The sequence below is a fragment of the Mustela erminea genome, chromosome 15 (genome assembly GCF_009829155.1).
Source record: "Mustela erminea isolate mMusErm1 chromosome 15, mMusErm1.Pri, whole genome shotgun sequence".
NCBI lineage: Eukaryota > Metazoa > Chordata > Mammalia > Carnivora > Mustelidae > Mustela > Mustela erminea.
This window is the reverse complement of record NC_045628.1, coordinates 9,841,123-9,868,902: the sequence shown is the minus strand read 5'-3', so window position 1 is coordinate 9,868,902 and position 27,780 is coordinate 9,841,123. Positions and strand designations below refer to the sequence as shown.

Here is a 27,780-nt window from a genome sequence, read left to right as displayed (position 1 = left end):
TCACATAATGTCAAGGAAAAAAACAGCATCACACAGCCTTTTTGTACAATTAAGGATAATTCTAGGTAAGTAAAAGAAGGTGAGGGCAAAATAGAATGTTCAGCAGGTCATCTCTCCATGAAGTGTTTAATACGGAGACGTTTTAGGTGTCCCCATGCTGTGCTTTAAGCTGTTACCAACTCTCAAGCCTGCCTACTTATTTATTACAAACATTTAAAGCTGAGACCTTCACAAAAGGCCAAAATTAACAGTGAGTGCTTTCACACAAAGAAAATGTATTTGAATGAGATGTCTCTACTGTTAGATAGACTGTCAGCAGGCTCATCTAAAAGGGTGTATTTGTATTTCTCCCCAAGTCATTGGGCTTTGACAATCAAGAACATGAAGATTCCTGTAATAGGAGTGTGCATGTAAAAAGCCTTTTTATCAATTTCATGGACGCTTTTTGAGAGTACCTACTATGTGCCGGATGTGTATGTCTTTGAAGAGCTCATAGTCTAGCAGAAGATAGAAATATGTGAATAAAGATAGTGCAATGTGATGAAATATTTGAGACAATGAAATGTTCTTTATGCCCTAGCGATCCTAGGTAAGTTGTGTCTAACTCTGCCTGGAGGGTTTACAGGAATAGTAAGGATGAAAATAATGGAATATATAAAATAAATTTAAATATTCAATAGTAAATAAATTTAAATATCGAATATTTAAAATAAATAAAAATATTATTCTAATAACATCATTGTTTTATTCAATCTTTACCGAGTGCTTCAGTGTATGTCAGGCGTCGTGTTTGGTGTTGGGAATATACCAGTAACAAAATAGAACAGTGTCAGGAACAGAAGGTGCTGAGGCTTTCGCTTCCTTGCAAGCTAACAAGTGAGCCTGGCAGTTTTATGGGTGCTGACAGAAGACAGGAGGCTCTGTCTGTAGGTAATGGAATTACTTGCATTTTTATTTTTCTAATAAAAATTATTATTTATTTTAATAAATTTTAATATTTTATTATATTTTACAATTATTTTTATATTTTTATAAAATAATTTTATATTTCATACATAAAATATAAAACTTTAATATATTTTTATTATTATTCATGTCACAGTTGGCAGCATACATTTCATGTTCATATCTGTTCCTCTTGTTCCCTGCATCTTATGGGGAATCAGGGTGTTGAGTCCAGGTGGATGCCAAGCACAAAAGAGTGAATTCACATTTTCTGCTTCCTGAGTACATCTTATGAATTTATGCTTTATCTCAAAATTATTTGTTCCATTAAAATGTTCCAATTTTGTTTCCATTGAATTACTATTCAGCTCTTTATTAGTAGTAAAAATGTTTTAATCTGCATTTAATTTTTCATTTTCAACAATAGTTTTAATATTTCCAAATGATCCTAGTGTTTTCTTCATAAATAACTGAGTTTTACTTTTCTTTTGTTTATATTTGAAATAACATTATTAAACGTATTCACCAATTTTATGGATTTTCATCAATCTATTTTCTTTGTATTTTCTTCTGCTTTTATTAAGGCTTTGTGTTATTTTTTCATTTTTAAATTTAGAGCTTAGCTGGGTTTCTGTTTTAGTTCATAGTTATTTAACACTATGGGTCTCACTGTATACTGATTTGTTAGCACAGACACATGCTAACATTTGTTAGCATTAGACCACAAGGTTTACATAAAACATCTGGCCGATGTTTCTGTGCCCAGACAAAGAAGTTTAAACCTCTGAGCACTTAGAATGGCATTTCTGTCCTGCCTTTCGCCCTGATGAGTAGGCTTTTGTGATCTGCTCCTCTGCCTGGAAAGGTGATTCTGATAGAAGAAATTTAAGAAGGATATAATAAATGGATAAATATGTGATATTTAAAATATTCTGACTTTTGTACAAAACTTCCTTAGCTTATGATTGGATTATGTCCTGATAAACCTTTTTAAATTGAGAATGCATTTAATACGCATAACCTACAGGCATCACGGCTGAGCCTGGCCTACCTTAACCGTGCTCAGAACACTTCGATTACCTACCGTTGGACAAAATCATCTAAGCCCAAGCCTGTCTTACAGTAAAGTGCTGGCTGTCTCATGGGACAGACTGAATGCTGTGCTGAAAGTGAATGGCTCTCTGGTACAGAAGGGTCGTCACTGTACAGGTTGCTGACCCTCGCGCTCGTGCGGCTGACCGGGAACTGAGGCTCCGCACCCCTGCCCAGCATCAGGAGAGGATTGTGTCGCCTCTCTCTAGCCTGGGCAAAGATCAAAATCTGAAAATCCAAGGACGGTTTCTGCTGAATGCATACTGCTTTTGCACCATTGTTAAGTCAAAAAAGGGTTACATCCAAACCGTCGTGAGTTGGGCACCATCTGTGTTTTATTTTAATACAATACATACAGGTCATTCTTATACGGTGGAATACAGTATGTATGAAGGGGACAAGTGAGTCTTCCCCTCTGGATCCCCAGACCCACAGTGGCAAACCCTATTCTTCACTCCCTGTTACCTCCCGTGACTATCTGATACTGACAAAAGGTCTGATGGGCCTGAAGAACTGTCCGTAGCTGAAGAATCTTCCTGAGCACTAAGTCTTGAGGAAGCCACACTGCCACCGCGGGACACCTGGCCACCGAACACCGGGACAAGGACACTTTCAGGAGGCAGCCAGCCAGCTCTTCAGCGGTGATTAAACTAAAGACAGAAGAAAGGAGGCTTGCTGGGACTCCGTCTGCAGGTTTGAACGTTGCTTTGCCAGACTCGGGATGACAGTGCAGTGGGGACATGAGAGAGATCTGTTACCAGGAGGGTCCGCTACTTCTGAAGAGGTGGGTTTCCCCACCAAGGGAATATTCCTTTGATGATGGCCTTGCTGCAAGGTGCTGGATGTGGAGCTGACCTAAGGACATTGGAGATTGCTTCAGATGTCCTGAAATGCGATGGCACACCGCTGAGTTAAACAAGACATTCCACATCAGTTGAATTTTCCTCCTCGGTTTGGTTCAGGACAGAATGCCAGGAGGCATGTCTTTCTACTTTTGTATAACATCTGTGACATTGGAGATGGAAAAAACAAAATGTTAGGTGATTGCTAAAGACAAAACTGAAATATGTCCACTACCCAGCCATATTTTCTTCATTCTGCTTATTTTGGGATGCATTTCTAGAGTCCTCTGTATCAGAATAGCAATGGGATTTTGACAGTAGGCATTTCTTTCCATAGCAACAGTGAGAGACCACATGCGGTGGGCTTTTGCGATGCTTGGAAGAGGAGCCAACTGTTCAGGGTGACGGAGCAGGTGCATAAATGGGCAAACAGGGCCCATTCAGAGGGGCCGGGCGATCATTACCCACCCTCTGCCTTGGGCTTTATAGAACATCTCTAAGCCAGAAAACACAAGACACTCTTTTACGGAGACAAAATTTGCTTCAGGTTCAGGGTCTTCCCCCCCCCCCCCCTTCGGCCTACGACTTGCATTTGATTTCTGATTTCCTTTGACTTGTGTGACATGTAGTATTCTTGTCTCCTGAGGCCTCTCTTGGCTCTGAACTGATTACCCAGTGTGACATGAAAACGTGACAGGCTTTCAATTCCTAAGGATTTGGGATTTTAAAGAGAGTCATTTGTTTGTTCAGTAGAGATCACAGGTTTGAAGGTGTAATTGGGAGAACTGAGCTTTTCTCTATAAGGAAAGGAAGTATCGAGATACCGGTGGCTGGGTCGGCGGGGTGGGGGATAGAGTGGGGGGAGACGGTGGCAGGGGAGGGGGGGGCAGGTGGCGAACTGGGAGAGGAGACTGCCTGGTTGGGGAAGAGGAAATGAAGGAAGCCTGGTGGATAAAGCCTATGTGTGAAGTCTGTGCTCTCTCTATGCCTCGGTAGGCTTCCCACCTCGTGCACAGAGTAAACCTTGTCCTTTTGCCTTCAGTTAATCTTTAGGAAGATATTGGTTTCTCTCTGATCTGATATGAAGTCAGAGCTATTTGTATATTTTCTGCTTAACCCCCCAGAATTTCCATGAAAGAAGGACAGCTTGTTTTGGTCTCTGCTTTGACCCTAATACCAAGGATAGTGCTTGGTAGAGAGTGGCCATCCAGAAAATACTTGTTGAACAAATAAATGACTTACTTGTTTAGAAATATATTTCTTGGATATGATTATTTATATGATTCTGTTGAACAGATGAACTCTTTTTTCCCTTGTTTATCATCACCCTTGAAATAATATCTATTTCTAGTACATGCACTTTTCAAATCTTTCCTTACGATAAAAAATATAAAAATCCTTTAATATTTTTAAAATACAGAAAACGGTGAGGCAGAGAAAGCACAGTTTGTATCTACCTCAGGAAGCCATTACTTCTTTGACTTAGTCTTTCTGGTCATGTTCATATACGTTTTTCTATCGCTGATGTTAACTACAGCATCGTAGTTAACATGCCTTTAACACCAGTGTTCTAGGGAGACATGGGTATAGCAAGCTCAAAGAAGCGTTGACATGACAAAGTTTTTGGGAAAAAACTTCCTCTTGATCCTGTTATTTTTCTGAATCTGTTTCATGAAACAGGTCATGTGTTTGCTTGCAAGGGTGTATGGGAAATGCAGTTTTTAACACATCAAACTCTTACCTGTGTATTTGTCTTTGTACTTTTATTTCATTTGTCTATAACACTCTTCCTGCTGCTCTTTACAAAACAGACTCACCGACATATTTCAAGTCTTAGTTCAAAATCACTCTTGCAGAGAGACCTCATCTGCCTAAAGAGTCACAGGTGGCCTCTTTCTTTTTCTGTCTGACCAGCCAGTTAATTTTCTTTGTAGCATTTCTGAATATCTGCTTATTTGCTTGTGTCCCGTGGCCCTCTCCTCCACTAGAATGTAAGCTTCTTGAGAACAGAAACTTTGTTTCATTCATGACTATATCCATTGTACCTAAAAGTTTGCCAGGGTTTTAGGTGTTTTAGACATATTGGTTATATGATAGATTCATTTAGTCTCTTTCTGGTTTACCACCATCTGAACTGCAATGATACATGCACCTCTCTGATAATTTCTTGGCTCAATCAATAAAAGAGGAGAGATCGGACGGTTGTCAAGTATGCAACATTGTACATCTGACAAAGTGCTTTGTAGGACTACTGTTACAGTTCACTATCCTGCCAGCCCTGTGTGAGAGTATCCATTTCATCACATTACCACCGGAACTGAGTATTTTCATGTTTTCAATTTTTGCTAATATTTTGCCAGTGAGTTTTAGAGATTTGTCTCTTACAACTATTTTTCAAGTTTTAGTATATTATAGATGTTCGCTCTTGGTCATGTTTTTTTGAAATAAGATTTACATTTTTGTGTTCTATGCCAGAGGTTTTAAATGCCTATGTAGTAGAACTCAGTGTCTTTAGGGATTTCTTACATTGTTGAGAAAGTTTTTGTCCAGAAACCAGATGAACATTTTATGCTTCATCTATTGATGTCTTCGATATTTCAGTTCTCTGAGATACTTCCTTTGTCAAATTTATTTTTACAAACTACGTTTTAGAGGCTTTTAAAATTGTCTTCTTTATTGAATTTGAAAGTGGCTCATATTCTTAGGGAACAGAACATATCACAGGCAAAAAGAAAAATCATAAAAATAAAGTGTTTTTGTCTTATATGCTTGTCTGTTTTTGTGCCAGTATTAAGCAAGTCTGAAAATCACATTCAAGCACTCATCCTTTGTCTTGACTGTATTCACAAGTATGAATGGAATGGTGCCATCAAACTTAGTTTGCTTAGCACAATGTTGTGATTTCTTTCAATATTAATTATTATTTGATATTATTATTATTACTTGATATTATTATTATTATTACTGTGGACCTGATTATAGATTTGTAACTGATTACAGTGACTTCTTATAGGCAAGAATGGACGGGGGGAAATTTTTGTCCTCAGTGTCTGACTCTACAGCTGTTGGAGGTAACATGCCCTCTGTAATTCCTTCAAAATGCTAACATATCCCTTAGCTGAAGCTCTTAGACTAATTTTTTTTTAAATTTTATTTATTTATTTGACAGAGAGAGAGATCACAAGTAGGCAGAGAGGCAGGCAGAGAGAGAGGGGAAGCAGGCTCCCTGCTGAGCAGAGAGCCTGATGTGGGGCTGGATCCCAGCACCCTGAGACCATGACCTAAGCCAAAGGCAGAGGCTTAACCCACTGAGCCACCCAGGTGCCCCAGACTAATATTTTTGAAAAGTACTCTTCTCAAATTTCCTGTTGCTAACTTCAGGTCAAAATGAAATTACCAATATTTTGTAACTGTGATTAGTTACTGTAATAATTAAATTTAAAAATGTGCCTGCCTAGACGTAGATTAGGCAGTGACCTGGAAAGAATAAAGAATGCCAGAGAAATTAAATCTATTCTCTGTTCATTTCTCACTTTTTCTCATTTTTTTGCCTTTTTTTTTTGAAGTAGGCATTCTCTTCTACCCTATATTGAAAAAACCTCCAGAAATAGAATGGAAGATGATTTTAATTTTCAGAAATTAGGAGCTTACCTACTTAGACATTATAAATGAGAACTCTGGAAGGGAGTGTAAAGGAAAGGTAACTGGTGTAAAGTAGCGTGGCAGATATATGGTAAGGGAACCCCGATGACTCATGTCCTTGCATAATTCATCCTCCTTGTGTGGAAGCTGGGAGTTGCCTTTAACTGATAGAATATTGCAAAGGTGATGTCACTTCAATGATTATGTCAATGTGTATGGCAAAGGTGTCAGATTTTGCTGATGTATTTTTTCCCATTCTCTTGTCTTTGAGATGGTTCTAAGGGAAATTTTACTAAATAGAACTGACCTAATCAAGTTCATCCTTTAAAGGAAGGTCCAGACCTTCTCTGAAGTGAGAGATTCCAGCAGCAAAACATTCTTCCTCCTCTGCTGGCTTTGAAGAAGGAGCTTTTGTAATTCTTACAAGCAGAGGAAAATAAATTCCATCAACAGCCAGGAAGCTTGCTGGTGGAGTCTTCCCTATTTGAGCCACCAGATGAGAACACAGCCAGGACCTACACTCTCATGTCAGCCTTCTGAACTTGGGATCAGAGAACTCAGCTAAGCAGTGTCCACACTTCCGATCTACATAGAAACTGTGAAATAATAAGGGATGCTAAGTCTCTCTGTTTGTGGGAATTTGTGACACTGCAACAGAGAATGAAAGCCAAGAGAGTCCTTGATGGCACCAGCTACAGGGAGAATTGCTTCTCTCAGACACCAACATGGGCAGTGACTCTTCTGATTTGCAGCTTAATTGAATGTTGCTGTTCTAGTCTGAAATTATGTCCGTGTCTGGAGAATGGGCCCAGTACAGCTTCTTCTTTCTTTGTAGACTCTTTTTTTTTATTAAAGGATACTGTTAAAAACACCAAAGGAAATATTCTTGACATAATTCCCCCTTCTGATTAATGCCAGCACTTGAGTTTTGAGTTCCCCTACAATGCCATTTAACTGAATTTAATTTTGGACTAGATGACCTTTGAAAAATGCCCTGAGCCCTGAGATTCTGTGATTCAGTGACTTCTGTTTAAGGACTAAGATGTTTTCAGTTCTCTCTTTGCTGGGTGATTCTGCATTTCCTCTTCACTTCTACCTGGTCAGGGAGCTTATTCCCACCTGTGTTCCCCTTTTCATTCCCATTCTGGGTCCACTCCGGATCTCTGTGTATTCCCTCTGCCACTCAGCATCCAAAACGTTTCAGTCTCTTCTTCTCCTTAAGATTTACCTCCCGTTAAGAATTTCTGTTTTCTGCTTGACAAGTTTCAAATTTAGAAATGTGTAGCTAGGCCTCTGCCTTTGTGTGATTCCTGTGTCACATGTATTTTCCTTGAGAAGAGGTGAATGCATGACATGCCACTCTGAGTGAGCTCTGTCCTCATCGGACATAGGTCACATAGGAACATTATGCCTGAGCTATAGAACTGTGGACTTATTATGTAAAGGTTGTGGGCAAGCATGAAGATCATTCCCAGTGGATGCACCATCTCTCAAGGGCCACAGGCACTGTGGAGAAATGTGGTTATTCTTTGACCAGATGTGTACTATCGACTGGACGTTTCTGTCCCCCCAAATTCACATGTTAAAGTCCTAATCCTGAATATATTAGCATATGGGGCCTTTGGGAGGTGTTTAGGTCATGAGGATAGATGCCCCATGAATGGGATTAGTGCCCTCATAAAGGTGATCCCAGAGTGCGGTCTTCCTTGTTCCACCACATGAGGACACAGCAAAATGCCAGCAGTCTATGAACCAGGCAGGGGGTCCTTATCAGATACCAAATCTGCTGGCACCTGGATCTCAGACCATCCAACCCCCAGAAAGATTAAAAAAATGTGTTTTTGTTTTTATAAGTTCCTCAGTCTGGGTGCTCTATTATAGCAGCCTGGACATGCTAAGACAACCCCTTTTCTGTTCTGAATGTTCTGGGGTATGTGGGTTCTCATCTATGATTACTTTCCCTTGAGCTGATCTACATGCCCAGGTCCCCTCCCAGTCCCTGCATCTCTGACTGCTGCATTCAGAATATATTACAAGAATTGCTTGGGTGTTTCCTGCACCAGGATATAGCAGTGGCTTGGTGTCCTGCCCATGTGTGTGGCAGGAAATATTTTCATTTGTCCTGCATTCATTTTGTCTGGAATTTCTTCCTTCCCTAAAAATCTTGCATGCTTGTGCTTAACAAACAGGTAGTGGGTAATGATGCTATTCTGGGGAGTGTGCAGAGGGCTCTGGAAGGTATAAAGATGAAAAAGTGTGCCTCTCTCCTGCCAGCTGTAAAAAATGTGGCGTATCCTGGGAAGGTGACAATACTGTCTGGTGGGTACACATCTGTTGTGGCATAAGGCTGGTACAATGTAACACTTGCTAAGAGAGAATTTTTGGGTATGGAGCCTGGAGACCCCATAAGCCTCCCATGTGATTGATTCTTGAGTATACCAAAGTATAAGACCTTTATTATCCAAATCATGTCATACATAGACCATGATGTTGATGATGATGATGATGACGACGATGATGACAAGATACCAAAATTCTCCCAATTTTTTTATTATGTCTTTAAGAAAGTATCATTTCAATTAAAGGGAAATCATATACTCCTTTAAATGATTTTTATGAAGGAAAATTAGCATTTGAGTTAGGGCTAGAATTTCTGTGCCTTTCTAATTCTCTTGTACTTGTAAGCCTAAGGCTTTTAAATGGTCTTTCATAATTATGCTTCAGCTTAATGGAGAAGCACTGACCCTGTGAAATCAAGTTCTGAAATTGACCTACAAGTAATGAATTTTTAATCAGGATGTATTATTCACATCTGTGGTAATTATTTTGGACTAATAATATTCTAGATTAAAGTGATCTTGGAAAATGTCTCACATGCAATACTTCCTGATCTCAAAGCACAACTTTATAGGGAATACTGTATAGTTATTTCTATTTTTCTTCAGTAACTGGGAATAAGGTACTGTCCCGAGCAGGTAGGGGTATGTGTGTGTGTGTGTGTGTGTGTGTGTGTGCGTGTGTATACATTTTTAAAAACTTAAAAACTAGTTTTTAACATTAATTTGTTTAAATTTAATTACATGAAATTATAATACCTTAAATTGTAATACTTTCTGCATTATTATTGCTTTGTATCATGAGATTTTTAAACATTTCTTATGCTTAATATATGTTGTGTTTTCATGTAATGATATATAAAAGAGGACACTTCTGAAATTAGAGGCGAACTAGCCTGTATATAAATATCCCTCCCGACGTATCCCCGTGTTTCTGCATTATGTAGAGAGATGTGCTGATTGGTTTATATAAGCTCAATAATTAAATACACATTTATTTCTGGATTGAAGGTAGAGGGAAATGTGCATCTGAAAGTGGCTGAAACATTGTTGACATCATTAACAATTTGCTAAGTTCCATCACTGAAATTACCATGACTTACTATCCTCCTGTGAAAAAGTATCTCCCTTGCAAAAATATAATTACTTTTGGAAGTGCATTAATTCCTCCAGGTCACTAAAGTTCTCCTTAGTGAATCATTTCTAATCAGTAGTATTATTTTTTATTTAGGAGTCCTTTTTAGGAGTTAATTTCCTAAAGTCTCCCGTTTCTTCTTTTGATGTCATTTGTATGGGGAGAGATAAATATTTACAATATATTAAAATAAATATAGTAAATTTTATCTATTAATATGATATCTTTAATTTTTTTCCTCTGTAGCTGTCATCAAAATTACCTGCATTCCATATTTGAATTTCAATTTCTCTGATACCTTTTTTATATGAAAGTCTAGCTTTGAGTCTGAAACAACCCCGGCAAATATTATCTTAGAAACATGAAGACATGTGAGCACACTCTTAGGTACCTGAACTTGGATGACTCAGTTCCTTGCACCCAACTTGGCTCCCAATTGCCCAGGTTAGGGGAATCTGAGTTGTACTAAGAAGCCCGTTAATATTGGCCACCAGAGGGCTCCCATATTCCTTCCAAATATAAAAATACAAACTGCAACCAACGTAAGATCACCATCCAATAAAAAGGATTGTAGGAATTTATAATATTGTTCTCTACAGAGAAGAACTGCCCCAAACCCCCACTGTGTTCTTCTACAAGATTATTTTAAAGCAAACTTGAGGAACTAAGCACTTTCAGTAGAACAAGGTGATTAACTTATGTGGATGATTTTGTTTTTCTTTCTGGAAACCACGGTGCAGACTTAGCATACTTAATAATGGGTGACTCCACTTAAAAATATTGGCATCAGTCAATTTGGCTATAAATCCATTGTGTGTTTTTGAAGATACAGAGTTGGCTGTACGCGCTGGAGTACATATAGGTTTTGCTCACACACTGGATATATAGATTATCCTGAAATAAAACTCTGAGTGCTTTTGACAGTACACAGAACTTTATAGAGAACAAATGGTGGGCATTAGTAGTAAGAGGAATATTGTCATGAGTTATGGGTGTTTCCCCCAGAGAGGGAGGAAACAATTGAGGACTATGGGTTCTTGGCAAGTTGTGTTAGCCAAAAACCAGCCCCAGGAGCTGACGCTTGCCAGGATGACTCTCTGGGTTTCTAGAAGCTCCAGAGGCATTTGTCATGTCTCTCTTTTGCTCTGGTCCTGTTGTCCGGCTCTGACAATCTAGGTGCTGTCCATAGAGGTGATGCTTGCAGGCCCATTTCTGCATTCAATAGCAGGATAGAGAGCAGAGTCCGCGGTTAATGGCAATGTTGCAGTCCACAGCCCAACAAACTTGGAAAACAGCATCTTTAGGGAAACAACATCTTTGAATGCAGGTGAAGCACTTGCCATGAGTCATCAGGCTGGTCTTCTCGGTGATGTTTTTAAAAAAGCACAGTTCGTTTACCGTCAGTCGCTGGAAATGCAGTTTAGGCTTTCTACCTTTTTCAGTTCCCTTTTTTTTTTTTCTAGAACACATTAGTTATTACTGCTGCACTTAAATGTGCATCAAAGAGAATAACAACGTGGAAGGCCTGATTAGCTCAATTATACACCCACACCTAGATGCTGTCTTTTTGACTGTAAGACTGAAATATTGTTGCAGAAGAAAATAAAACAATCTGTTCCCCCTCTTTTCCATTATGTTCTTCTGGTCTCGGAATTATTTTGATTTTTCTTTAGAGAAAGAGAATTTAAAAATAGAGCTAATTTTGGTTTATCTTGTACTTCTTGAAATAGTTTAAACAGGGCTATGAATTCTGTTTGAATCTGGGGTTTTGAAGATCCTTCTCCAGGCAAGCTTTCTCTGAATTTTCCTCTTTTCTTTCCACAAGACAATAGTGATTAAAAAAATACTCTACTCCTCAGACTTAGATTACCATGTCTAAATGAGGCATGGATATGGAAGTATCAGCGGGTAAAGTCTATTTTGGAAATTCCAGTAGAGTTAGTAGTATTTACGACCACATTGTAACCAGACTAGTCAAGCTCATCTCTACGATTCACCGGATTTGCATTTGACTCCGGTTTCTGCTCAAGGAAACCCATAACATTTCAGCTGGTAATTAGCTGCATTTTGAGACCATTGCTAATCTCTGGTTCACAATAGGCATGAGCAAAAGAAAAGGTGAAGAATTTTTTGGGTAATGACTAGATATCACAATAACCCACAGGCTAATTATCTCATGTTTTATGTTCCTCATGGGAGTCTTTGAATTAAAAATCGAGGGAAAATTCTTCTGGGTTTAGATAGATTTCATTCAGGGAGGTCTTTGCTAATTGTCATACTACCTCTCAGTTTCTGTTATTTAGGGATAAAAATATCTGGAAATATTTTAATTACTATGTCCAAAGTGTTTCCCATAAACTGGCTGGTTCCTAGGTTTCCTGAATAATCACTTAATTGCTGAACGTCATTATGTGTAGATAGTGGACCAATTGCAGATATTTATTTTTTAGAAAGAAAGTTTGTTCCTCTCTAGACTATGTGAAATCAAATTGGCATAAAATGAACTTTGGCTCAGAAGCTTCTCCTGACATTTATTTGCAAGAGTTTCTGTGGCCAATGTTCCTGGAGCCAAGGTGACAGGAAGCCTTGTTGGTCACCAGGGAGAAATGTGGCTTTTCTCTTCGCTCATTCTGGGTGTGAGAAGAAAGGAAATACTTGTGGACATGCCAACGCCCATTTGCCTCTTTCTGCCCCTAGCAATACTTGATATTTACATTTCAGGCAAAAGATGAGAAAACTGAATTCCCAGCACAGGGAGACAATGATCACAGAGAGAACCTGCGTTGCCCCGCTCTTAAAACCTAGACAAGTAGCTCTTTTGAACGCCACTAAGGGTACCTAGAGGCCTTCTCTTCACAACCCATTGATGCATATCCTTATTTTCCCAGGATTTGGCGATCTCTTCAGCAGAAAATAAAATTTATACATTCCCTTAGAACGCCGGTGCTCAATCTTCACTGTTCATACCGGTCCCCTGGGAGTGCTTTTAATTCCTGAGGTTCCGGCTGCATCCCCGACCAGCAAAATCAGAATGTCTGTGATCCGAATGAGGCATCAGGATTGTAAACTCCCGGGTGACCGCAGTACGGAGCCAACTTCGAGAATCACTGTCTTGTCCACACTGTCAGTGTCCCTCCATGATACCGTTACTGTTCATCTAGACACGTGTAGTGGACAGGGATCTTAGTCCCAGGCTCAGATGTTCCAGAAACACAGGTTATGTCTTCACAACCTCATTTCATTTTGCTTATGAGTTGCGTACCAACTTCTGTAATTCAGCCGGTGTGGCAGAAAGTTGATCTTGGCCCATTTAGGATTCTTTCTTTTCCTAGGTTTGCAAGTAAACTCTAAGGGGCTTACATGGTACTAAAATGTTTGCATGTGGGACTGGATAGGGAGCTATTCTGCCTGTGGCTGACACGCACAGCGGCAGTGTCCCACGATGGACCGGTGGTCTGCTGGGTTCCCGCAGCACTGCCTTCCCAGCCCGTCCTATCTTCTTCCTTCTCCCGTGTCAGGTCCTGGTGTGGGGCACTGAGGGGAGCTGCCTGGAGTCTGCCTTGAAACACCACTAACACTTTCTCCTTCCTCTTCTCCCACACTTGGGGAAATGGCTGTGCCTTTGCTGTTTCTAAGAGACGGATGTGATGTTGAATGAGGGTAATAGGAAAGGAGCTTCCGGCCAGGAAAGCTAATGTCTCTTCTTCTTTTTTTTAATTGATATTTTAATTATTTTTTATTTTAATTATTTTTTAAAAGATTTTATTTATTTACTGAGAGAGAGAGAGAGGGAGAGGGAGCCCTGGGAAAGGCAGAGGGAGAGGAAGAGAGAGAGAGAATCCTAAGCAGATTCCCTGCTAAGCACAGAGCCTGATGTGGGGCTCAATCTTATTACCTGAGATCACGACCTGTGCTGAAATCAAGAGTCAGATGCAACTGAACGTTAAAATATATATACACGGGTGCCTGGCTGGCTCAGTGGGTTAAGCCTCTGCCTTCGGCTCAGGTCACAATCTCAGGGTCCTGGCTTTGAGCCCTGCATCAGGCTTTCTGCTCAGCAGGGAGCCTGCTTCCCCCTCTCTCTCTGCCTACTTGTGATCTCTCTCTCTCTGTCAAATAAATAAATAAAAATCTTTAAAATAAAAAATATATATATATGTGTGTGTGTATATATATATATATATATATATATATATACATATTGAAAAGTGTATTACATAACTATGTACACACATTGAAAAGTTAAAAAAAAGTCAGACCCTTAAATGACTGAGCTACCCAGGCACTCCCAATATCTCTTCTTCTTTAGCAAAACCTGTATGTTTCTTTTTAGTTTATAGGTTCTTCTTAGGAACCATGAAATGATACCTCTTGTCTTGAAGCAATCTTTCAGCATGGGGATTGCTTGGTCAAAAATCATCATTAACAAGCACATTAACATAAACATTCAACTCCAAGTTATTTTGTTAGATAAATCTAATTTGTCTCTTTCTCCCTCAGGTAATTCTGTCATCTGTCCAAACAGGGTGAGTCACCTTCAGAATTCTATCAGGGGATGCCATCTCCTGTGGAACAGGCAGGCTTGTCTTAATCCTATCAGTGCTGCCTCTCTCATCATTCAGAACCTCTCGTTAATTATTGGCTTAGATGAATTACTTCAATTTAGGGAGCATTTGAAGCCAATTCGCGGGGAGAAGGACAGTTTATTGATGAGTACTGTTGCTGAGGACATATTCTCAGTTTGACTTAGGAAACCTTCAAGTGTGTAGCACTTCGGTCTTAAGAAAAAATGACTCTCCCTTACAAAGTCCAAGTCAAATAGTCATGGGTAGAATTTATGTTACTATTATTGTAACAAGACTATCCATTAGTTGTGTGCCTACTAGGTGTTGCACCGTGTTCATACCTTATAAACACTGTCTTGTTTAATTTGATAGTCTCCATTTTGCGGGTTAGAAAACTGTTCAACCCTCTTGTTGGGTTCCTGCAGCTAATTCATTGAGGTTATGACTTGCTTCACTCTCTTAACAAGCATACTTGGACATACAGATTGAAGATAGTGTTTTTTCCTTTTTTTCCAGGTTTTTAAAATTTTAATTCCAATATAGTGAACATGCACTGCTTTATTATTTTCAGGTGTACAGTAGAGTGATTTAACAAGAGATGGTTTAAATAAACCATAAAATAAAATAAACACATAAAATACATATAACACATAAAACAAATAAAATACACATAAAATAAACACATAAAATGAAGTGATTTAATGATTTCCCATGCATTAGGAAGACTGTTCTTGATGTTTGAAACTGACTATTGTAATCCCTTCACCCATGCATACATGATAAGATCCTCCTTTTCCTAGAAGGTAATACACCTAGAAAATAAAATTAGTGACATATGCTAAAAATAAATATGTTCAGATTCATAATGGACTATCAAGAGAATCTTGGGAATATTTTGGGAATAAACCTTTTGAAGGTAATACAGTAGATGCTACCCAGACCCCCACAAAAAATATCTTGATACCCCTATGTTTGATACAGAGTACTGTGCTCAGGGGAGCATGTTTTACCCAGACCTGCCTAATAAAAATATATGTAGTGATGGGTGTTTACTTGAACTGTCCAATATGGTATCCTACAGAGCCCTCTCTCTCTTTCTCTCTTGTTTTTTAAGAAAAGGAGCTATGAAGTCAAACGAAAGTTTAATTCCTAGTAATAATCTGGGTAAACTACTCAGATTTCCTTCCTAAATGCAAACAGTAAATACTAACATCTACTTCTATGGTTATTTTTAGGACTAATGGCACAGTCCTGATAAGCTTCTAGTAGCATCCTTGTGGTAAACCATCTCTGGATGATACTCTGATTATGACAATGGTCATACTGATGCTAACGGTGTGTCCATTTAGCAGAAGGGATGAAAGCGTCATCTGTGTCTCATGGGCTAAGTTGTGTATTTCCTCGTCAATATAGGACGGTCCCATGAGTGTATGTCATGCATGTATACAGCGGTTTATGAGCATGGAGTAGTATGTCATCTGTGAGCTTGTACATGTGCATTTTGAGGTAAGGGTTGAACGATTAGGCTTATTTTACTGGGGATAGAATCAAAACCCGGAAAGAGAAGGATTGGCTGCAGATTGCATAGAACTAGCGTTCAAGTTCTCCTGTTTTCATCTACTTTTCTCTCTGTGCTATCATATTGCCTCTTGAAACACAATATAGAAGCCTCTAAGACTCGATCAAAGACACAAATGTTTGTGGGACTCCGTTAAAACTTTCTGATATGAAAGAAGATAAGAATGTGTTCGATCAGTGCTTTAGTATGATCAGAATTTCAGGTGACATGATCTTTCAGAAACATCTTCTATTTTTTGGTGGACCTTTAGCAGTGCTTTTTAGAGGACAGCTTTGCTTTGTTTTAATCTTGGAATCAGAAGGTTTCAGCTCAAGCCCTTGAAATGCGAGTAATAGTGGCAAATGGTAGAGGAAACCCAGTGTTCCTCCCGGATAAAAATTAAAGAAGCAATCTTTTGGCCAGGAAACACAGCCAAATCATGTGTCAGCTTCCATCTTGCCATTGTCATAGCTCCATGGAGGTGACGGCATCTAATTATGTTCTTAAAGGATAATCACTGTCCCGTTCAGGATGTCCTGCTGACTCCATGGGGATGCTCGCAGGATGTGAGAGACATCACAAGGCTGACTCACTGGAACCAAGGGATTTAGCAAATGCAGGAAAAGGAGAGCAAATTTAAGCTGAGAAGTAAGTGATTTGCTGAGAAGCCGGAGCAACAGAGAAAACCTTTCTTCGCAAGGGTGCCTGATGCATTTAAAACAGTTCTGGCTATTAGAAATGTTTTCCTTTTATTAAGCTCAAATATGCTTGTGTGATGAAGCTCTTACGTGGGACATTGAAGGGGGTTTACTCAAGTCAGCAAATATTTATTATCTGCTATGGTCTCGTATCTTCTGTGTCTCACCTGCGTAGTTTTGGGTGCCAGGAACCAGTTAGGGCTCCTTGCTCTCGTGATGTTTGATTTAATGAACATAATAAAAAAGATCTGAGGAGTTTTAAACACAGACACAGGAAGACATGGTTTTGTGCAGGCAGACAAGGGGGCAAAGCACAGCAGTGAAGAGGAGCCATGACAGAAAGTCTTAGGGAAATGCAGCAACGTCTTCGAAGGGAAGGAGAGGGGTTGGTTGTCCCGCAACAGAGCGCTCGTGGGCACATCTCGGTCCACAGTCATTTCTCATCCAAAGATTTCCTGCAGGGGTTTCTTTTTTTTTTTTACTCTTGTATAAATTAAATAAAAATAATGCTGCTTTATGAAAATCTGCTCCTTCACTCCCTTTCCTAGAACGTATCTGTTCTGTGAGCAAAAGTGATTGCTCACCCTGGTTCCTTTGCCCTTGAAATATTTGGTCCCACATCCAAGATTTTTTAGGAAATTGGTTTCAGGGCTGGGACTGTTTCAGTAATCTGCGAAAGACCCTAAATTACCTATTCATGGGGAGAGAAGACCAGGGCTGGGCGGCAAACAAAGTCACCTTTTCAGTCTTCCTATGACTTCCTCTCCTTGGCAGACCTTCCCCGGTCCTCTGCGTGGGAGCTGGGCTCCCTGCCTTTCTGGCCCATGACCTTGGTTGAGAAGATGGCCTGGAGGGCACAGTGTGCCACCCACGGCATTGGTAGCTGAAAGTGGTTTTGCTCGCTGAATGTCCAATTCATGAGGTTTTACTATCTAGATAGCATATACTGACAGAGCACTGAGTACCTTTAACGACCTCGAACCCTCTGCTCCAGAGGAATGCTACCCCAAGCCTGCTTGTTTTTCCTGTTAGGAAACCAGAGACCTGTTATTAATGCAAGCGACTTCTCAAATGTCAAAAATGAAACACTTTGCTTTTTCACAGGAGGAGTATGTGTCGTTCGCGTTCAGGGTCACTTATTTTTATTCTCTCGATGGCACTTTGAACTTAAATGGCTGTGCACCAGGTGCCTCTTCGAGCATCTGTGGATATCAGAGAAAATAAAGCCATGTGCTTGTGTGTGTGTGGCTGCATGATAGAGATCTTCAGTTCTGTCCCGGCACCAGTGTGCGTCAGTCCCCGTGATTCAGGACCAGCTTGTAGGAGGGACAGCCATTCCCCACCGCCAGTGAGCAATTGCTGCGGGACGATGATGACTTTCCCCCAAGCTTTCCTCGCTGCTCCTCAGACCGGTCTGTGTGGTGGAGGTGAGAGGCGAGGGCTGAGAATTACAGACTGTGGCCAAATGAGTCGTTACTCCCTGGTCCGGTGTGGGCGAGAGTGGGGAGAAGGTGACAGAACCATTTTCACTGCAGTCAAATGGGATTGATCTATGCCTTTCTAATGAGATTAAGGGGGGAAAAAAACAAAAACCTATTTTCAGTGGTTTTTTTTTCCTTTTGCCATCTCTTCTCTACTCTGGAGTTAATTTAACACATTTGGCAGAAGCTATAGAGCCGGGAACAATTGCTCTCATGTTGGAAATTATCCCAATTAAGAGCATAGCCTGTTTCTAAAACAAAAAAATAAAATAAAAAAATAAAAAACCTAAGCCACAATATCATCGATGATATACTTTAGATTGTATATAATCATCTCACATTGCCCCAGCATGATTTACTTTTATATATATATATATATATATATATATATATATATATATATTTATTTATTTATTTTAGCGGGGAAGGGACAGAGAGAGAGAATATTTCAAGCAGACCCCCTGCTGAGTGGGAAGCCTGTCACAGGGTTCAATCTCATGACCCACCACACATGAGATCACAACTCGAGCCAGAACCAGGAGTCAGATGCTTAAGCCACTGGACCACCTCGGTGCCCCATGATTTACTTTTTATAAAGGAAATAATTCAGTTCTCTTATTGGTGAGAGATACAGATGGATTGGAAGAGTCAGTGGTTTCTCACTCATTCTTTTTCCAGTGATTTTCCAACAAAAATCTTAAAATAGGACACTGGAGCTTGATACCTAAAGTAGGGAATGTCAAAGAAAGGAAGCCCTCTCATGTTTGGAAAGGACGTTGATGGTCATTAGGCCAACCAATTTGGTCATATAGTTATCACCACTGATGTGATTTTACATGTGTTTGTGTAGTTACTTGATTGATATCTGTCATCTCTACTGAAGTATGAGCTATGGAAGACAGAACTCAGAGATGTATGGGCTCCCCACGTCTTTCAGAGCATCTGACACTGCTTCAGTGTCTGTTGAATTAAAGAATGAAAGAGTGAATGAACTACCTATGATTAGAGTTCCACACATTGCCATTAAAAATGCTTGTCTAAACGTTTTGAACACCTCTAGCTGTAGAGAAGACCTTTCTTTGCAAGGATACCCAATACAGGGGCGCCTGGGTGGCTCAGTGGGTTAAGCCTCTGCCTTCGGCTCGGGTCATCATCTCAGGGTCCTGGGATTGAGGCCTGCATCGGACTCTCGGCTCAGTGGAGAGCTTGCTTCCCCCTCTCTCTCTGCCTGCCTCTCTGCCTACTTGTGATCTCTGTCTGTCAAATAAATAAATAAAATCTTAAAAAAAAAAAAAGATACCCAATGCATTTTAAAGTTTTGGCTGTTAGAAAGTATTTTTTTTTTTTACTAAGATGAAATATGTTCATAAAAAGACTTTAGTGTTCAAAAATAGAATCGGATGTTGTGTAGACTAGAACGACTCGTCGTAAGGGATGGTCTTCTTTATGTCATTTATGTTCCAGTCAATGTGCCCTTATAGTTTGTTATTCCTTCCCTTCATCTAAGCATTGTTCAAAAAGCTTGTTTACTATTAATTAGTTAGCTAGAACAGTTTTAAGAAAGGATTTTGTTGGGGGAAAAATTACACATACTATATAAAAGTCAGTTGGGGTCATCCTGTCCATGATAAAAATGAAACTGACTCAAACTTACATTTTCTTAAGCTTCTTCTCCTACTTGTTTTCCTGGCCACTTCATTTTGTCCTGAGGCTACTCTACCAATACAGTGGTTACTAGTTTAATATCTGGGAAAAAAAGTGGGTTTCTTTCTTATTCTTCCGTCATTCCAAGTGTATTTAAGTTTGTATTTGATTTTCAAAGTATTAAGCATTCTAAAGAATATGTGTCACTTCTTTAGAAGGCAGAGAAGGCTGTAGTCTGCTGGGTTTCACTTGTGTTATTTCTATTTACTCTATTAAGATAGGTGACATGTGCACACATGAAAACGTGCTCGTCCATACAACGTGGGGGGTTTGGGGAGTAGGAAAAGAATAAATGAAACAAGATGGGATCGGGAAGGAGACAAACCATAAGAGACTCTTAATGTTACAAAACAAACTGAAGGGGGTTGGAGGGAGGAGGATCAGGAGAGGGGGGTGGGATCATGGACTTTGGGGAGGGTGTGTGCTATGGTGAGTGCTGCGAAGTGTGTAAACCCGGCGATTCCCAGACCTGTACCCCTGGGTCTAATAATACATTGTATGTTTATAAAAAAATTTAAAAAATTTTTTAGAAAGTGCTCATCCTATGACATTAAAACTTTACAGATAAAACTGAAGACCTCTTTAGATAGTAATACCTCATTCTATTTTCCATCCCAGAAATAAACTAATATCAACTTCATGTTTAGTCTTCCAGCTGTTGATATATAAATGAAGTATATAATTTATAAAAATTATAGAAGTTATATATAAATTATATATAACTTATATAAATATATAAAACTATATATATAATATATATAATTATTTGATTTATGGGTTATTTTGTATTATATACATACATATGCATACAAATACATTTATATGTATGTGTATATATATACACACATGCATACATACAAGTTTATGTATATGTATATATATCTGTGTGTGTATCACACACACACACACACACACACACACACACTTATAAGCAATAGAAGCTAACTCTTTCTAACTAAATTCACTAATCAACTAAGATTTTTTAAGTGCCTACTATGTAGTAGGTACTGTTCTAGGGACTAGGATATAGCAATGAATCCAGTCCCTGCTCTCATAAACTTATATTCTAGATTAGGAGGGGAAAGAATAAATAAGAAACCAAGTAAAGTAATTTCAGAGGGTGAGCTAGGAGAAATTTTACAAAAGACATGTGACTGTGGCAGGAAAAGCTACTTCTGAGTGACTGATCAGGGCAGCTTTCTCGGAGGTGATGCTATTTGTACTGGACAATAAATTGTGAAAATGAGCCGAGTATGCTAAGGTCTATGGAAGGAGTAGTGCAGGCAAAAAGAATAATGAAATTGGAGAAGCCCATGCCTGCGTAACTGGGAGTGTTTGAAGAGTAGAAAGGAGGCCAGGAGGGCAGGATCAAAGGAGAGTTAGTAGAACAGGAAATCAGAAGCTGGCAGAGCCCAGTCGCCTCCGTCTAGACAGGAAATTTGTGTCACATCACAAGAATAATGGGAAGCTATTAAAGGATTTTAAGCAAGAGTGTGTTTTGGGATCTGATTTGTTTTAAATTTATCACTCTGGCTTTGGTGGAGAGAAAGGGATCTGTGAAGTGAGAGATAAGAATGAACTGTTCTTTCTTATTTGTCAAAAATCAATCGACCATCTATTTGTGGGTTTATTTCAAAACTTTTATGCTGCTTCATTGATCTCTGTTTCTTTCCTTTCACCAACACTGCACTATTTGGTTAAGGTACCTTTATAGTAAGTGTCAAAATTATGAAATGTAATTTATCCTGGTGGTATTTTGCAATTTTCAGTGTATGCATGTTTAGTATTTCATGGTTTTGGATACTATTTTAAATGGATTGTATTACTGATTTCATTTTCCAATATGTTGTTGTTAGTATATGGAAATATATTTGATTTTTGTGCATTGATTGTTATCGTGCAAATGTGCTAAATTCACTTCCTTTGGAAGCTTTTTTTTTTTTTTTTTCTTAAGTAGAAGATTCTCAAACAATCAAGTTGTCTGCAAAAAGATAGTTTTCAATTTCACTTACCTATCTGGATGCTTTTTCATCCCTTTTCTTGCCTCATTACACTGGCTGGGACCCCAGCGTATGTTGGACTGAGTGGAGAATAGATGTTCCTGCCTTGTTCTCTGTGTTAGGAACCCTGCACCATGATATGTTGTGTTAGCTGCAGGGTTTTGTAGATGACCTGTAGCAGACTTAGAAACTTCCCTTCTGTTACTATGATCTTGAGAGTATTTATCACAAGTACGTGTTGAATTTTTGTCAAATGATCTTTCTGCATGTACTGTGATGGTATATGGTTTATTCTGTCAACGTGGCGAATTATCTAGTTTTATTTTTGAGTATTCCTGGGATAAGACTCAGTTTATTATGAAGTATTATTCTCTAAAATATGTATGGATTCAATCTGTTAATATTTTTTCATGAATTATTAGTCTGCAGTTTTTTTGTTCTTGTATCTTGGGCATTGTTATCAATGTTGCTGGCCTCATAAAATCGGTTATTAAGTATTTTTTCCTCCTCTAGAAATCTGAAAGATTTGTATAGGAGCCTTTCTTCTTTAATCTTTGATAGAATTCACCAATAAAGCCACCTGGTCTGGTGTTTCCTTCATGCAGAAGTCTTTAATTATAACTGTAGTGTTTTTAGCAGATACAGAAAATGTATTAAGATTTTTCCCCTTTTGTCAGATTTTTTTATTTCTGTCTTTCAATGAACCCATCCATTTCATCTATATTTTCGATTTTGGACACAGCTGTTCATAATCTCTTATTTTCCTTTTCAACATTTAAGGAGTCTATAGTTATGCTAACTATAATTCCTAAAATTCTAATTTGCATATTCTTTTATTTTTAAGTGTGTATGTTGTTTATCAGACAATTCCATTGATCTTTCCAAAAAACTAGCTTTTGGTTTCACTGATTTTCTCTATAGTTGGTTTTTTAAAATTTTATTTATTTTTAGCTCTTATACTTATTAATTTATCTGTGCTACTTTTCACTCTTCCTAGCTTCCTAAGGGAAATCTTCAGTATATCATTGATTTTAGAATTTTATTTTGTTTTGTTATCATTATTTTGCTTCACATATTTCCAGTTTCTTTGTGATTTCTCATTTGACCCATGGTTTGCTTAGAAATAAATTGTTTCTTTTTCAGATACTAAATTTATACCATGAACATTCTCTGATATTGTTAAGTAGTTTCTTTTAAGTTTTTAATTTTAATTTTTACTTTTTAGAAGATTTTATTTATTTGCAAGAGAGATCACAATTGGGGGAATGGGGCAAAGAGAGAGGGAGAAGCTGACTCTTTACTGAGCAGGGAGTCCAACATGAAGCTCCATCCCAGGACCCTGAGATCATGACCTGAGCCAAAGTCAGATGCTTAACTGACTGAGCCACCCAGGTGCCCTTATGTAGTTTTTCAAATGGAAACAACAGGGTCACCTGGTTGGCTCAGTTAGTTAAATGTCTGCCTTTGGCTTGGGTCATAATGCCAGGGTGCTAGGACCGAGTCTCATCATGTCAGGCACCCTGACAAGAGATCCTGCTTCTCTCTCTCTGCTTAATGTTCCCTCCAGCTTGTGTGCTCTCTCTGTCAAATAAATAAATAAAAATCTTTAAAAAAAAGAAAAAAGAAAAAAATAGAAGCTGGATCTCTGTGAAAGTAACAAAGATATTCTGAACTTAAAAGTTATAGGAAAAGTAATTTTCTATAAAAATCGAGGCCAAATCTTATAGTAAGATATTACAGAACAAAGGAATATAAGGAGACAAATAACATCCCTAGATGTAATTAAGAACAGGTCTAATGGAAGAGATCGAAATTATAACTTTGTATTTCAAGATGAAGACATTAAGAGAGTAATGCAAAACATAATATCATAAAACAGAAGTAGGAAGCTCAGAAGTTATGTGCTAAGATACAGGAGAAAATAGAAATAAAAAAACAAAAAACCAATACTTCAGAAATGAAGATTTAACTGGTAGAACTACAAGAGCAAGTAAACACATGGATAATGTCCTAAGAGAAACCTGAGGCCAAAAGTAGGAACATTTTGAAATTGGGAAAGAAATGAAGAAAGAGATAAAAATAATTTGAGTGGAAGTGATAAATACTGAAGAAAGCTAAAGAAGTTCTAAAATATTGATAATAGGAACCCCTAAAGAAGAAAATGAAAACAAGGGACAGAACAGATTCTGAAAAGTGTAATTCAAGGAAAAGTTTCTGCAGTGTACAAAAGAAAGAAAAAGATTTAAAATATATATGGAAGCTTTGTGCAGTGGCAGTATTGTAGCCAATGAGGTTTATCCGAGGTGTGATTATTGCTAATTAAAATATATAGAGAAAGAACATACCAAGTATCTGAGATTTTTGACTCAAATCAATGAAGACCAAGATATGTTTTAATATAACTACTGAAATGCTGAAGAAAAAGAAAATTCTTTGGGCATCTAGGAAAAAAAAGTGAGGTAAGGAAATGGAAATATGATTATTATCAGAATTTTGACAGCTGTGTTTTATTCTAGAAGAGAATAAATTAATATAGTTAAGATAATCAAGGAAAGAACATGGCTGGCAGTAATTTTATACCCAACAAAACTGACTTTCTGATATCAAAGGATCAGCCTGTTCTATATGAGAACAGACTGTTCTATATGAGCAAAAATTTGTTCTCAGTAATACTTCTTGAGTAATCTGAAAAAGAATGAACCTAGGACAACCAAAGTAACAGGAAGGAAAACTGACAGATGGTGAGATTTAAATTTATAGTTACTTATGTTGGACAAGTCTTATTGCTATATTAAGACTTAGTGTAGAAATATGATTAAATGAAGTTCAAAGGAAAAGCGTATGATATATAATGGCTATATATTTAGACATTGTATTGTTAGAGAATCAAATGGCATTTATTTTTTTGCAGACTGTTCTTAAAGAGTAATTTCAGTGATATTAGTAATTATCTTCCTGGTTTTTGGAATTACTTTCCAAGCATAATGGAATTCAGCGTATCAGGGTTATCTTTCTTCTCCTTGTTTTCACACAGGGTTTCATTTAGATAGGTTCTCCCCTAAGATTGTTTTTGCTACTATTTCCTTCCTTCCAGGACCTTTCCTTTTGACGGGAGAACCTCCAAAACCAGAACTGAAAGGAAAGTTTATTTATACTGTGTATACTCTGAGGACCTTTTCCTTGTAATAGAAATTAATATTATTTTTATTTCACATCTTGGTATTTTTAATATTTCATTTAAAATTATTTGTGTATGTTTGATAATTTCATATGTAGCTCCCAGTTTACAAATAATTTAACACAAGCATGGAGATTAATTTATTCTCTAAATTTCAGCTAATCTGTAACTCAGCATACATGATGAATATTCATGAGCTGCATGATTTCACAAATGCTGTTGAACAACTCTTCAGAAATTAGGCATGAGTCTGTGGAATATACTGATGAGATTTTGACTCATTAAGGTAGTTTGTGACCTAAAAACACATATCTGGAACATGTTGTATGTGAGCAGCAATAGTTCCCAGTGAGCTCTTCTTTGACTAATCATCTACTCCAAGTTCTTGAAGGGCAAGCCACATATATGTTGGTGTTTGGTTGTGTCTGAGCCCATGTCAAAATAATGACTAAGAAAAGTAAAGTCAGATGTTTGGAAGCACCCTGAAGATTTCTTTTTCTTCTTTCTTTTGTTCTTTTTGTTGTTGTTGTTGTTTTGTTTGTTTGTTTGTTTTTAGTGTTGGAACAACTAGAAGAGTCCCAATCCATTCTAGAAAGATTGATGTTGGAACAACTAGAAGAGTCCCAATCCATTCTAGAAAGATTGTATTACAGGAAAATTCTGTTGAGTTTCAAGATGTTGGGAGGCAAATAGGATAAATTTAAACAATGGCCAAGATCATTAAATTCAACTGAAGTATCTGAACTATATTTTTAGATTCAATTGTTAATTAAGAAAAAACTTATACTAGTTTGTTTAAATCGGAGCTCTTTAATGTTACTTCACACAATTAAAAAGTAAGAGTTTAGGAAACATAAATAATTGCTAACATGGTAAAATGTCAGGGCTTGATATTTCTGCTACTTCACTGCTAGACTAAAATTCCTTCTTGTAGCTTAAACTTCAATGTTAGCTTTCATAATCATTACTATTCATTCACTTATTCAGTTGCTAAGTATTTATCCAGGTCCTCCTATTTTCTTTGGGTAGATATTATGTTGCTTTTTAAGTTTTATTGAGATACAATTGGCATATAACGTATCAGTTTCAGGTGTAAAACATAATGATTCATTATATGTATGTATTACAAAATTATCACCACAGTAAGTCTAGTTAACAGATACTGTGATGTTTTAAAGCAGTAGACTGAAAAGAATAAAAATTACCCATCAATATTATGCAAAGTCAAGCTCATTGGGTGGGTTTTCACAAAATTGGAAGGGTGATGTGTACTGAAAAAGAGGGATTGTTTTTGTCTGCAGTACCCATTTACTTTGTAGTTTTGCTGAATATGTACCTTATCTATTAAGTAATTTAGGCACTTGGTTAGTGTTTGGACTTTTCTTGAAGGTTTTATACTTTTTAAATGGCTCTGAAAGATTAAAGACAAAGTATACATTTGAAAATAAGTTATACACCTCCACTTAAAGAACTAGTCTTTTCAAATTAACTCCTGGAAGTAAGTTAATTATTTGAAGACATGTTAACTTTTTAAAAAATGGTTTGGATACCATTAAGTGCATTTTTTTAAAAGATTTTATTTATTTATTTGACAGAGATCACAAGTAGGCAGAAAGGCAGGCAGAGAGAGAGGGGGAAGCAGGCTCCCCACTGAGCAGAGAGCCCGATGCAGGGCTCGATCCCAGGACCCTGGGATCATGACCTGAGCAGAAGGCAGAGGCTTTAACCCCCCGAGCCACCCAGGTACCGCAAGTGCATTTTTAAAAACAGAAGGTAAATAAGCACAAAAAATCATTTGCAGTAATTCTCTACTTATCTAAGAAGCTAATTTCTATTTTAAGAACATACAGAGTAAATATTCATGTTATCTGACAAGTGGTGTGTTTATTCATGTCAAATTAAAAATCATCAAGTTCACAATTGTTCTGCTTAATAGATGCTTAGCTATAGTTTAATGGATTCCAAGTATATCCTTATGTATATTTTTGGAATTCAGTGTCAGTATATTTTAGGCTGAATGCATATTAATCTTTCCTTCTCTCTAAATTGTCAGTGCTATAGATTACAAACGACATCCCTGTTGTAGATTTTCGAAGTAGTGTAGCTCCTTAGAAAGTCCTTTTCCATTCCTGGCACTTAAGATTAGGAAGAGGAAAGGAAAGTACTTGAATATATGAAATTTTTCCCTGAATATGAAGTTATTAAGTGAGAACATATTGATGTAAAAACAGTTTCAAACTGTTACCTTGCAAAATGTTTTGTTTTCTGTAATGCTGTTTTCATAAAGTAGAAAGATCGATCAAAGTAATGAATCTAAATAATAGTGTTTCACTATCAAAAGGATGATTATAGTTATCAGTGGAAGTCTAGAAATATTAGGTCTTAACTCCTAACATTAGGCCCAATTTTTATTACATGGTTATTTGAAGATATATAATTAAAGTAACCTAGGACAATTTGGAATAGAAAATAAAAAACTCCTTTTAGAAGCAGTATTAACAATACATAATTGAGGTACCATATTCTCACTGACTGTGTATTAATACCAACATTCAGTTGAGTTTAAGCCAGAGCTGAATACCATCATCATAAAACAAATGCCTA

At 37.8% G+C, this 27,780-nt stretch overlaps 1 protein-coding gene and 1 pseudogene across 1 annotated transcript in view; both read left to right on the top strand.

Annotated features, from left to right (window-relative positions):
- ITGBL1 (integrin subunit beta like 1) overlaps positions 1-27,780 on the top strand; it is a 211,843-nt gene that overhangs the window by 35,861 nt on the left and 148,202 nt on the right. The gene's annotated exons all lie outside the window — the stretch shown is intronic.
- LOC116574685 lies at positions 24,257-24,376 on the top strand (annotated as a pseudogene).